This window comes from Scyliorhinus canicula, chromosome 20, assembly GCF_902713615.1.
Source record: "Scyliorhinus canicula chromosome 20, sScyCan1.1, whole genome shotgun sequence".
NCBI lineage: Eukaryota > Metazoa > Chordata > Chondrichthyes > Carcharhiniformes > Scyliorhinidae > Scyliorhinus > Scyliorhinus canicula.
Window position 1 is genome coordinate 58,570,733 of NC_052165.1, and position 14,406 is coordinate 58,585,138.

The 14,406-nt window shown below is 47.8% G+C and overlaps 1 protein-coding gene across 1 annotated transcript in view; it reads right to left on the reverse strand.

The window, feature by feature from the left end:
* The window catches only part of fgd4a (FYVE, RhoGEF and PH domain containing 4a), a 340,499-nt gene that overhangs the window by 273,286 nt on the left and 52,807 nt on the right, over positions 1–14,406 (reverse strand). The gene's annotated exons all lie outside the window — the stretch shown is intronic.

A 14,406-nucleotide genomic window follows, 5' to 3' on the forward strand; every position in this document is an offset into this window, starting at 1 on the left:
TCACTTTACATCAAGCGTGGCTGACCAGGAGTCTCTCCCACTCTGACTGCCAGCCGTGTTTGGAAGGATTTGACACTCAACCTGTTTGACAATCTTATGAACGCACGTTCCGTGGCCATCAAATCCCGGGGAGGGACTCAAATCTGGAGCCTCTGCCTCAGAGGCACAGATAGCACCCATTGTTCCACAAGACCTCACTACAGTCCGTGCACCAAACGAATAATGCATCCACAGCACATGAAGTGATCTGGAGAAATACACAATATCAATTCCAAATTTGTTGTCTGAACGATTGTATTCAGTAACAACAAAAGGGGGTTTATTAACGATAGGAAAAGGCAGCTATATACAGCCACAGAATAATGATGGTGAGGTCTTAGCTCCCAGGTTCCAGGGTCAACACTGCCCGAGCACCTGCTCCCAGGGCCCTGTGTTTTCTCTCTGATGGCTACATTTTTGCATGCTCCTGCGCAATTAGTCCCTAGGCGGTCACTTGAAATGGCAAGACTTAAACGGTCTGCACTACGACAACTACCATTGACATGAAGCCCTAGAGAGAATTAGGAAAATTGGGATTAAGCTAAACACAGATAAAATTCATTGTGAATGTGACAGAATGCCATTTCTTCAGAATGGTGGACATATCGAATGGAACAAAACTAAGTTCCAAATTTGTCACAGCTATTTCCGAGATGGAAGCTTCAAAAGTTAAGAGATGGTGCCTCATAGTAGCAGACTATTGCGTAAAGTTCCCTTTTATCAGAAAGGTGGCAGATTTAAGAGCTAAAGCAATCACCTCAGTAGTATTTGTTTTCTGAACAAGGGATTCCTGGAAGAATAATATATGTGAAAATGGAATCCAATTAATCTCCAGCAAGTTTAAGGAATTTGTTGAACAGTATGGGCTCAATGTCTTTATGAAATGAAATGAAATGAAAATCGCTTATTGTCACGAGTAGGCTTCAATGAAGTTACTGTGAAAAGCCCCTAGTCACCACATTCCGGCGCCTGTCCGGGGAGGCTGGTACGGGAATCGAACCGTGCTGCTGGCCTGCTTGGTCTGCTTTAAAAGCCAGCGATTTAGCCCAGTGAGCTAAACCAGCCCCTCACATCACCGTATACCCAAAGTATTTGAACAGTCAAGAGAACCCTCATGAAATGCCAAGAGACAAAGGAAGATGCAAACCTTGTCTGATTGTCACTCCAGGGTATAGCTCTTAATGTTAACATGTTATCTATCGCCCACAGAGCTACTCCATTGCCCAAACTACAAAATAACTCTGCCAGGCAAGATACTTCTTGGGTTTAACACAACAACTCAGGAAGAATGAGGTCACCATTACAACAAAATGCCAACTTCTTGTCTGGCTTGTTGAAAGGACCAACCGTGCATTTGCAGGGTCCAATCCTGAAAGTCTGGAAATCAGCAAAGGTTGTTTGTGAAGTGGAGACTCCAAGGCCATTCATCATTGAAACCAGAACAAGAACCAGAGTCCATATTCAACATATACCTGAACCGGAAAATCAGAAAAGTTCATCAACAGCGCCAGCAACTTGGGGCCGGGTCTGAAGGCACTAGCAACAGCCCTGCTCCCAATAGCTCCAGGGAAATACTCAGGGAGTCCGGTAGTAATAGCTTCATTGAAAATCTGGAGGCAGTTTCACCAACACTTCGGGTTGGGGGCAGGGTCGAGAGAAATGCCGATCCGGAAGAATCACAGATTTGAGCCAGTGAGGTGGGATGGAAGTTTTTGGAAATGGGAAGAGAAGGGGATTAAGACTCTAAAAGATTTGTTTCTTCAGGGTCGATTTGCAGGATTGAGGGAGCTGGAAGCGAAGTATGGGCTGGAGCAGGGAGAAGTGTTTAGGTATATGCAGGTTCGGGACTTTGCCAGGAAGGAGATACAGAGCTGCAACATGGAGGCACAACATTCTACCACTTAAGCAATACCGTAAATAAAATTTTTGAAAAAAATAGACATACTCTCTAGGTGATTAATTCTAAAAGTTTGTTCTTAATCTCGTTTAGTTTCGACATAAGAAAGTTAACATTTGGAAACGTTATTCTGAAAAATGGAAATATAGGGCACGGTTCTCCATCCTCCCAGCCAAGCAGTGGGTTTCCCAGCGGTGGGAGGTGGTGGGCCGTTCACTGGCGGTGGGATTCTCTGCTCCCACTGTCGTCAATTGAATTTCCCATTAAAGTTACCCCGGGCTGCCGGGAAACCCACAGGTGGGGGTGTGCGACCGGCGGGACCAGGGAATCTCACCGCCAGTGAACTGCCGGGGAATTCCAGCCATAATATCTTTAAAGAAAAAGGGGTGTTATATTGTTTTATTAGAACATAGAACATAGTGCAGAAGGAGGCCATACGGCCCATTGAGTCTGCACCGATCCATTTAAGCCCTCAAAAAGAGTTAATAATTATACATTAATAATTATACTGTCAAGAGCATGAATATGTAAATATCTAGGATTCTACATCAATAACTACTGTCTGTGCACGGAACAAACAATGTATCGTGCCACAGCACATAGAAAGATCTGGAGAATTACGTTAATTCAGACCTCTGGGAAACACAAGGCATAACAATTTATAGATGATCATTTACGACCTCCGGACATCCTAAAGTGCTTTACAGACAATAAAATAATTTTGAAGTGTAGTCACTGCTTTCTGGTGGGGAACACAGCAGCCAATTTGCACACAGCAAGTTCCCACAAACAGCCATGTGACAATGACCCAGATAATCTTTGTTTTGTGGAGTTTACTGAAGGTTAAATATTGACCAGAACACCAATGACAATCCCTCTGCACTTCTTCAAAATAGCAGGTAGGGGCCTCAGTTGAATGTCTCATCCAAAACACAGCACCGCTGACAGTGCGGTATTCTCTCAGTACTGCACCAATGTCCCAAATCTCTGGAATGGGACTTAAACCTACAACCTTCATGAATGAACACCTTAATATCATACATCATGATTACATTGGCCCGTAATTTGCCGGCTCTCCAGCGTCAGATTTTGGAGGTACCCCAAAGATGCGCTGCGGAAACCCTCTTGGAAGATCCAAGGGAAGCGTTTCCTCGGCAATTGTCCAGAAGTGCTAACTTCCCCAGCACCAGGAATCATCTGACAAAGCAATTTAAATGACTAACTTCAATGGTTTTACCAGTGTTATGCCAATAGTTACTCTGAAAGAGTGAGAAGAAATAGAACCACTTCCAACTTCAGCGTAACTATTAAAATAACTCAGACAAATCCCTGCACAGAACTCCCCCCACACACCAGAGCCCCGAGATGACACCCCAACACCCCTCCTCCACTCTAACAACCACGGAAACATCCCACCCGCCCCCCACCGCATTGGGATTCCTCCCTCCCCTGACTTGACCCCACCAACCCAACCCGGTCAGATCCCCAAGCACCATAAAAGGGTGGGGGGGATGTCCTCCTTTGCTCTGATGCCCTTAGTTTCAGACGCTGAACCCAGGCACCCATTGCACTGCCTGAATCTTGACCGACCTGATTAGGAAGGTCAGGCCAGAGAGATACTAAAGAGATTTGGTGCAGGTAAATGAGTACAGAGTGGCAATTCAAATCCAATTGTCACTCCGATGAAGTAATTGCCCATTCATTTTTCTACTTATGATATGGGAGAATTTGCAACTCGGAGTGAATAATATTTGATCTGGGAAGAGCGTCAGAATCCAGCACACCCAGGTTCTGCCTAACTGCAAGAATGTGAAACCATTTATCTTGATGTCCTGATAAATGCACCAAGGAGTGTATGTATCAAATATAAATCCCACTTTCTGAATTAATCCACCAATGAAGAAACAGTGGTAACAGTACCCCTTCCCAAACATCTGGGATTTAAAAGAAAAATGTAATTAATTTTACAGGATGTGGGCTTCCCTGGTTAAGTCAGCATTTATTGCCTGTACTAGACTGCCCTTGAGAACATGATGATTAGCTGCCTTCTTGAACCGCTGCAGTTCATGTGATGTAGGTACACCCACAGTGCTTAGGAAGAGAGTTACAGGATTTTTACCAGTGATAGTGAAGGAACAACGATATATTTCCAAGTCAGGGTGATGGGTGACTTGTGCCATAATATACACACAAGTATATGATGGTGCACAGACGGGCATTGATTGACACACAGGATGACCAATGAACACACAGAAATTCAAGTGTTGGAAGCCTGTCTCTCTCACCACTGCAGTAAACGCAGTCTTCGCAGACCCAACTTACCCAACACATCAACTTGGAGAGGAACTTCGAAGTTGCGTGTTCCCAGGTATCTGTTGCCCTTGTCTTTCTAGGTGGGATCCGTCATGGGTTTGGAAGATGCTGTCGAAGGAGTGTTAGTGAGCTTCTGCAATGCATGCTGAGGAAGGAGCAGTGCTCCGAAAGCTAGTGATTTGAAACAAACCTGTTGGACTTTAACCTGGTGTTGTAAGACTTCTTACTGTGTGCACCCTGTAGATAGTGCACACTGCTGCTACCTTTTGTCGATGGTGGAGGGAGTGAATATTTGCAGAAGAGGTGCCAATCAAGCGGGCTGCTTTGTGTTGGATGGTGTCAAGTTTATTGACTGTTGTTGGAGGTGCATTCATCCAGGAAAGGTAATTATTCCATCACACTACTGACTGGTGCATTGTAGATGGTGGACAGGCTTTGGGGATTCACAAATTCTTATTTCCGCTCTGCTCTTGTAGCCAAAGTATTTATTCGGCTGGTCCTGTTCAGTTTCAAGTCACTGGTAACCCCCAGGATGTTGATAACAATGAAAACAAAGCATATCAACAAAAGATACATCCCAAATATGAATAAGATATCTGGTTTAGAGGGTAGGATGGCCAGAGGGCCACAGATGGGTCACAGTCTCACCCATTTTCAAGTATTGCAAAGTAAGGAGAACTTTGTGCTAGGTTAAGGGTGTCTTCATTTCACATGTGGTCCTTAAAAGGTCATTGGGAAGAAATATATATATATTTTTAAATAAATTTAGAGTACCCAATTCATTTTTTCCAATTAAGGGGCAATTTAGCGTGGCCAATCCACCTAGCCTGCACATCTTTGGGTTGTGGGGGCGAAACCCACGCAAACACGGGGAGAATGTGCAAACTCCACACGGACAGTGACCCAGAGCCGGGATCGAACCTGGGACATCAGCGCCGTGAGGCCACAGTGCTAACCCACTGCGCCACTGTGCTGCCCCTGGGAAGAAATATTAGCACCATCAGCTTGAACTGGATTCAGATCAGGGGCTCTCAACCACTGATTACATTTTGTGAAGAAAATCGTCCGTGTGACGATGTCCATGAGAAATGAATAGTACTATCACAAGTAAATGTTTATGAGTTAAAGACATTTGGCAGAATTCCCCACACCCTTTGGTGGGCTTTCCCACGGCAGAGCAGACTCACCATAGGCCACCAGCAGGATCTTCTGGTACCACCAAATTCAATGGCAAATTATATTCCTTGCCCGTGCCACCTTCAGGGAACCCATGGGAAGGATCTACTTCGGCAGGAAGATCCTGCCAGTGGGAAGGACCGGATAACTCCACCCATTGTGTCAAACCTGGACAGATTCCTATTCAGGGACGCCTGCAAAGTGGTTGTAGTGTGGAGAAAATACAATGCCCTGTTGAATTAGTTATAGTCTTTTGTGATATAACAATTGTATTAAAAATCATTGGCCAGAGAATTTTAAATCATCTGTTTATCCAATGCAACGGTCCTAATAGATACATGACTTCTCTCCTGACATAGCATGGAACAATTTCCAGGTACGTTATTTCACAGGTTTTCCCCTTGTGAATTGTTGAGGTCAGTCATCAAAATAGAAGTTTTTTAACACCAGGAGTACAAAGTTTAACAAATAAAACCAGACTTTTACAATCAAGACCAAGAGAGAGGGTAGTGGTCTGGACTAGTAATCCAGAGATCCAGGGTAATGATCTGGAGACCCGGCTTCGAAACCTACCACGGCAGGCTGACAAGTTGTATCAAACTGCGAGAAAATCTACAAGGAATGAAACCGGACGACCCACCCGGCATCAATCAAGGCACCCGCAATGGTAAACTCAGTCTTGTCGACCCTGCAAAGCCCTCCTTACTGACATCTTGGGGTTTTGTCAAAATCTGGACAGGTAGTGTCCCAGATACCATCATCACTATTCCTAGGCATGTTGTTTCCCACTAGCAGGTCAGACCAAGCAGATCTGGTGGTGGTACAGTGCTATACAGTTGCCCTGAATTCCCCAACATCAGCTCTGGACCCCGTGAAGTCTCATGGCATCAGGTAAGACATGGGCAAGGAAACCTGCTGATCAACACCTACTGTCCTCCCTCAGCTGATGAATCAGTACTCCTCCATGTTGAACCAATTGGAGGAAGTACTGAGGGTGGCAGGGATGTAGAATGTGCTCTGGGTGTCCATCATCAAGAGTGGCTCAGTATCACCACTGGGTCTACGGCAGGTGGTGAGGGAACCAACAAGAGGGAAAAAAACTGGACCTCATCCTCACCAATCTGCCTGCTGTAGATGCACCTGTCCATGTATTGGTGGCAGAGACAACAACACAGACCTTGTGGCGATGAATCATGTCTTCATATTGAGGATACCCTTCATTGTGTTGCGTAGTGCTACCACCGTGCTAAATGGGATAGTTTCAGAACAGATTTAGCAACTCAAGACATCCATCAGCAGCAGCAAAATTGTATCCAACCACAATCTGTAACCTCATGACCTGGTATATCCCCATGTGACCATTATCATCAAACTAGGGGATCAATCTTGGTTTAATGAAGAGTGCAGGAGGGCATGTCAGGAGCAACACCAGGCATATGTAAAAATGCAGTGTCATCCTGGTGAAGGTCACGACTACTTATGTGCCATACAGAATAAGCAGCATTTAATAGATAAAGTTAAACAATCCCGCAACCAATGGATCAGATCTACTTTCTGCAGTCCTGCCACATCCTGTCGTAAATGGTGGTGGACAACTAAACAACTCACTGGAGAAGGAGGCTCCACAAAATTACCCATCCTTAATGATGGAGAAGCCCAGCACATTGATAAAAAAGAAAACACTAAAGCGTTTGCAACAACTTTCAGCCCGACGTGCTGAGTGGATGATCCATCTCCGCCTTCTCCGAAGATCCCCAGCATCATAGATGCCAGACTTCAGCCAATTTGATTCACTCCATGATACACCCCTTTTGAAGCACATGTTGCCATATCCTGGCAATTGTTCACTAACACACTGCAAAACTTTAGGAAACTTAAACAGCTTTTCAGTGTGTTAGTGAGCAGTTGGGTGTGCGGCTGGGTGGGTGGCTGGGTGGGCTGGTGAATATGCAGGCATGCAAGTGGGTAGGGTGGGCGAGGGAAGTAGATAATTGGGTAGGGTGGCAGATGGGTTTGTGCTGAGTGGGTTTGTCAGATCACGGTCTTGTCAGGTCTGGTCGGACAGAGTCAGGAAGGGGTGTCAGGTGATGGGAGCTAGTCAGGTTAGGTCGGGTGTAGTTGCTCGAGGGAGTGAATCGGGATTTTAGGGGGTGGTAGTCACTGATCAGGTTGGGTTGGAGGGAGTTGGGAGGTCGGAAGGTCACGTGAATCATTGGGTGTGTCCATTGCATCATTACCCAGGTGTTGGCCAAGATTTTTCTGTCTAACATTTCCCAGGTGACAATCCAGATAAGTATTGCACAACTGTCTGGTCACCGAATACGAGACATTATCAGAGGGCCCAAGAAGCGGGGAATTGCCCCATTAGAAGTTCAAACTTAAGGGGCAATTCCCACAGATTCATTGGGCGGGATTCTGTGATCCTGACGCTAACTGTTTCTCGACAGCGTCAACACGGCCTCAGAATCAGAAATTGTGACTCCGACAGGGGGCCAGCATGGCACTGGAGCGGTTCACGCCACGCCAGCTGCTGATCCCTGCGTCTAATGGGTGCTGCGGGATCTGTGCATGCGCAGTGGCACCGGCGCCAACGCGCACATGCGCAGTGGCTTCCTTCAACGTGCCGGCCTCTGTAGTCCTGCGCCATGTTGTGTCGGGGCCGGCACTTTGAAGGAAGCCACTGTGCATGTGCGCGTCGACGTCAGTGCCACTGCGAATGCGTGGATCCCGTGGCGCCCAGTTGACGCCTGGATCAGCAGCTGGAGTGGCGTGAACCACGCCAGAGCCGTGCTGACCCCTGGGAAATGGAATCCGCACATGCGCAGTGGCACTGGCACCAACGCGCACATGCGTAGTGACTTCCTTCAACGCGTCGGCCCCGATGCAACATGGCGCAGGACTACAGGGGCCGGCACGGAAGAAAGGAGGCCCCCAGCCAGAGAGGCCGGCCCGCCAATTGGAGGGTCCCGATCGCGGGCCAGGCCACATGGGAGACCCCCCATCCCTTCCACGCCAAGTTCCTGCCGGCTGAGAGCAGGTGTGGACGGCGCCGGCCGGGAATTTGCTTTTTTACGACAGCCGCTCGGCCTATCCTGGGTCGAGAATCGGCGGGCCGGCCGCGCCAATGGCGCCGGTTCCCTGCTCTGCGGAGAATCGCGTGCCGGCATCGGGGCGGCATGGCGCGTTTCACACCGGTCACGGTGATTCTCCGGCCCGGCCCCGCGCTAAGAGAATCCCGCCCATTGTGTCAGAACGTCCGCAGGGTCCCAAAGCTCACCTTAGCAGGGGTACGTCTGGGATCCGCCAATCCAGAGACAGGAAGATTTTGTTTTCAGTAGTAAATGTTGATAACAGTATCAGAGAATTTGATTCAATGTATTCGTGAGACAAGCACTGTGATTCAAATGAAATGGAGACATTTCTACGGTGCTTTGGATTTTGATGATTTATTTACCGTTGGTAATTCTGCTGCCTTGACATGTTGGACTCATTGTTCTTCAAAGCTAGTTTCTCCAGCAGAAACAGGCAAACACAAAAAACAAAACACTAATACAGGAAGGATGCTAGTTCTAAACTTAATCTTAGGTTTTAAAAGAGCAATGGGTACAGCAGTTCATGTAAATTATCTTGTTTTCATGGTGTGCAGTTTATGGCACCACTCCAACTTGTCTTCTATTTATTAATGTAAAAATGGTCTGGTCTTTTTTTTCTTAATTGTTCAAGATTTCAAGGTCGAAGTCAGCTCTGAGCCGGAGCAACCAGAATTACTGCGCTTGAATTCAAGTTTAGTTAAATTGAATACATCGGCTTCTGATTCACAACGTTTGCATTCTTTAAAATAGACAAATGCAATTGACAATAATCAGTATGAGGAACATTTAAGGGTCCTATTCTTCAGTGCAAAAACAGAAAAAAACATCTGATCTATTTCTGAATCATTTTATATATTTATAGTTTTGTCAGTCCATTGGAGAGTTATATGATGGTAATGCAAATAAAGATTTTGCAGATATTGGTACCCAGCTTTGCAAACTCCTATATTTTAAAGCAGTTTCAGTAGAAATCTATTCAAACATCCTCACTGTGAATCTAATGAGTTGCATGTTGTAAAAACACAAATTTAACAATGAACAGACTCATTTGCTGACCACTTTCTTCTCACCTAAAAACCACGCAACTAACAGTTAACAATGATGATAACCTTGTGCACCCATTTGCCTGCCTCAACCAAGGCTTCTAAATGGATGTCTAACATTCCCAACCAACAGGTGAGACTGAAGTCCCATGTTTATTATTGAAATCTCCATTCCAACTTCCAGAAATGAGTAGGCCATGCATGGTGCATGCTAGTCCCATTCTTCAAACATTGAGAGGCCAAGCAAAGATAGGTTCATAGATAAGGTTCATAGAATTTACAGTGCAGAAGGAGGCCATTCGGCCCATTGGATCTGCACTGGCCCCTGGAAAGGGCACCTAATTAAGCCCACACCTCCACCCTATCCCCATAAGCCTACCTAACCATTTTTGGACACTAAGAGCAATTTAACATGGCCAATCCACCTAACCTGCACATCTTTGGACTGTGGGAGGAAACCGGAGCAAACCCACGCACTCACGGGGAGAACGTGCAGACTCCACACAGACAGTGATCCAAACCGGGAATCAAACCTGAGACCCTGGTGCTGTGAAGCAACTGTGCTAACCATTGTGCTACCGTACCACCCGATCATGAAAGGATCGCAGGTGGTGTCTCCCAAAAGGATTTTCTTCTGTTTTCCTGAAAAACGTGTCAACCAGGAGTAGCTGCGATGTGTTTCTCCAGGCTCCACAAAAGGCTTCCAGCCCATTCTTCCTAATCCCTGCCACTCCAGCCACACCTCCCTTCTGGCATCTGCTCTTTCCATCCAGTTTAACAGTCAGAAGACTGTACATTAACAGCCAACCTTGGGGACCCTGTTGGGTGTACACAACTTACCAACTGAATGTTGGAGGCACCAAAGCATAAATGGGCTTCCTGACTCTCATGTTGAGAGGGTGCAAAGCCAATATCATACACAGGCAGGCAGGTTCCGTACAGTATTGCACTACGAACTGTGAACTTTGACCCAGGTGGAATTTTTCCAAGATGGGCCAGTGTCAGGTTCAGACTGAAAACCGGCATGTATCTCTCCAGATGCACAGCCGGGGTACCAGGCCAGATTTTCTCCAGCACTCAAAATCTGAAAGGGGTGGTTTACGTGGTATAGAGCCAGCAAAACCAGCTCCACAGAGATGGAGAGGGAGCCTCAATCTGCGACCAAATAAACTTCTCTCCATCACGGAAGACATGGTGGACCCCTCGCCCTCCACCCGCTGCCGAAAATCATCGGGGCAACACCCCCCTGCTACTATGGAAGTGTTAGGGACTTTATTACTACTCCCCCCACCACCACCACACAAATATCGAAAACACTTCCGCCCTCACAAGCATCGGACAATCTCATCAGTGACAATCCCTTTCTCGGCTCTCGCGGAACTTTGTGCCCACGTCGCCATTTGCACTCGTGGCAAATGAGGGTATAAATCCCCCCCCCCCCCCCCCCCCATATATTAAAATACCATGCATGTAGGGCATGCTCGTCACATAATACCTTATAAATTTATTTCCCGTGTAAGTCTCATACTTCATGGAATGACACGTAAAAGTCATAGATTCAAAAGGCAAAAAAATTAACATGTGGCTAAATCAACACATATGAAATGGACTACGCTTTATCAAATCAAAAGCAGCTAATTTAGCCAGTAAGTGCCAAGAGCAGATGGGTAAGCGGATAAAAACTGAACATGCAAATTACTTGCTCATTTGAAAGAGCAACATATCCTAAACTGGCAAATGTATCACATGAAGTGAGTGTTACAAATGTAGGGTTTTTATAAGATTGTTATATTATGGGACTGTGGGCAGAATTCTCCCATGGCCCCGCCAATGAATTCAATGGTGCGTGAGGGAGCAGAATTTGGCAGGAGTGCAAAAATCGGTGTCATGCCAGCATGAATTTCTCACGGAATCCTCAGCTGGTGCCTGCCATGGCGGATCGGGAAAACGGCTGGAGACTGACGGGAATCTGATTTGCATCCCGCTAATGAGATATAGATGAAGGCCTGACCAGAATCTTCCACCCACGCCCTATTCTCTGCAACGCCAGCAGAAAAACACACCAGTGCAAAACACATTTGGAACAGCATGGCGTGCAGATGTCAGGACTCACCTGAACAATCCCTGGGGCTGCCTCCAGAGTTCAGAATGGCGGCCGCCAACAACCCTGGGCCCAGGAACACCACAACAGTGAGTGGGGGAGCATCTACAGGTGGCTCTTCCAGAGTCACTGTCATCGAGAAGGTCCATCTTCCACTTTCAGAAAGCAAAGCATGGATGGTGGGTGGAGGAAGCACAGGAGATCCACCATTTAGCTGACAACCATGACACGCAACGTTTCTTTAGTGCAGTCAAGGCTACCAACAATCCAAACACCCAAGGCCCCAATCCACTGCTGGCTAAGAACGGAAAGGTACGCATCAGGCACAGAGAGGCAGTCAGCACCCACTAGAAGGAGCACTTTGGAGAACTCCTTAACAGAGACTCTAGGCACGATCGAATGGAAATGTTTTGAAGTGTCATTTCAGGCGGGTTTGGCTGGGGATTTCTCTGTGGGTCTGTTGGCAAGTTCCCCACCACGATCTAACCACACAGTAATTTTCTTGGGCCCTGGGGAGGTTCTTTCTGGGCTAGACCACACTTAGAATTAGTTCCATTACTGGGGAGCTGAACTCACTGGCCAGACTGGCTCCTCAATGATTGGGCCACCATTTTGGTAGGGTTCACCGATCTCGAAGTGAACTTGAGGGTCCCCCCCGCACCCCACACCCACAGGCAATGTCACCCCACACATCCCCCAGGTACGGACATCCCATTATGGGGCTGCTCAGGGCCCTTGCCTTTTCAGACTTTCCCATTTTGCACCCCCTCCCCTTCTCAGGACTCCACCCTTTCCATACCCTTCACCCAGCCACCCCCCCCCCCCCCCCCTTCACAGGCATGGCCCTCCTCAGCCCTGACCCTAGGCTGTGCTAGCCTGATGCTTTGGTAACAATCCTGCCGGCCTGGCAGTGCCAAGGGGCCACCCTGCCCTGTCCCTGACCACCCAAGGGTCTCCAAAGGCCTGAAACCCCCCCCCCCCCCCCCACCCCCCAAAGAGATGTTCTGCCTGGTGCACATTTGCATGGACCAGTACTAATCAGTGCCCGGCTGGGGTCTCCCTGGGGAGGCCATCGGGAAACCCTGGGAAGGCCTCTCCCACCATCTACCAGCCGCGCCGCACCCCCTTTCGGGCAGGGCGCGGCCGGTAGATTTCACCCTCTGTCTTCAAGACTGGTGTGCTCGATTTTGTCCAGCAGCATGCAAACCCCCCCACCATCTCAGCACAATCCCAACCTGGCATGAGGCACAAAGGGCTAACTGACAGCTAAAGAGCAACAGGGCATGAGGAGCAGATAGAATTCCCGCCAAAGGCCTAAAACATGGCAGTGAAGCTCTATTGGCGTGAATACATGACCTCATTTCCCTCATCTGGAAGGAGAACATGCCATGAGATCAGAGATAAGTCATTTGCGTGACTATCTTCAAAGAAAGGTGACAAGTCCGACTGCAGTAACTACAGAGGACTTTCCTTGCTGTCGGCCACAGGAAAGATCACTGCAAGGGTCCTCCTTAATCGCCTTCTCCATGTGGCTGAAGAGCTCCTTCCAGAGTTGCAATGTGAATTCCGCCCACTGAGGGGCACAATGGAGATGATCTTCAGCACGCAGCAACTACAAGAGAAATGCAGGGAGCAGCACCAACCCTTGTACATAGCCTTCTTTGACCTCACAAAGGCATTCAACACTGTCAACCATGAGACATTACAGAGCACCCTCCTCAGTTTTGCCTGTCCCCGTAGGATTGTCACAATCCTCCGCAGCCAGGATGACAGGCAGCCATGATCCTGACCACAGACAAAATTCACATACAGACTGGAGTCAAGCAAGGCTATGTCATCACACCAATGCTCTTCTCAATCTTTCTTGTTGCAATGCTCCATCTCACCCTCAGCAAGTTCCCTGCTAGAGTGGAGCCAAACTACAAAACAAACAGCAATCTGTTCAGCCTCTGCTGCTTGTACGCCAGACAAAGGTCGGCCCATCCTTTGTCAGTGAACTACAATGCAGACGATGCCTGCCTCTGTGTACACTCGGGAGGCCGAGCTCCAAACTATCGTCAACACCTTCGCCAAGGCATACGAGTGCATGGGCCTTACACTATACATCCGTAAGACAAAGGTCCTCTACCAACCTACCACCGTCACATAGCGCTGACCCACGGTTATCAAAATCCACGACGAGGCCTTGGACAATGTGGACCACTTTCCATAGCGAGGCTCCACATCACCTTAGCAGCAGCCTCCGGTTGCTTGAGGAAGAGAGTGTTTGAAGACCAAGACCTCAGACCTGGCTCATGGTCTACAGAGCCGCCCTCAGATATCGCCCAGAGATGTGGACGATGTACAACAGGCACCTCAAAATCCTGGAGAAGTAGCACCAGCAGTGCCTCCACAAGATCCATTGGCACATCAGCATCAGTATTCTCGCTCAGGCCAAAATCCCCAACATCAAAGCATTGACTATGCTTGATCAGCTTCGCTCGGCAGACCACATCATCTACATGCCTGACAAGAGACTCCCGAAACAAGCGCTCTAATCTGTGCTTCGACAGGGCAAGCGAGCCCTGGGAGGGCAGTTCAAAGGCTTCAAGGACACCCTCAAAGCCTCCTTAAAAAAAGTGCAACATCACCAGCCCTGTGAATTCCTGGCCTAGGACCACCCAAAATGGAGGAAGAGTCAGGGACGGAGCTGAACACCTTGAGTTTCATCACTGAGAGCAAGCTGAGGCCAAGCTGAGGGCAGCA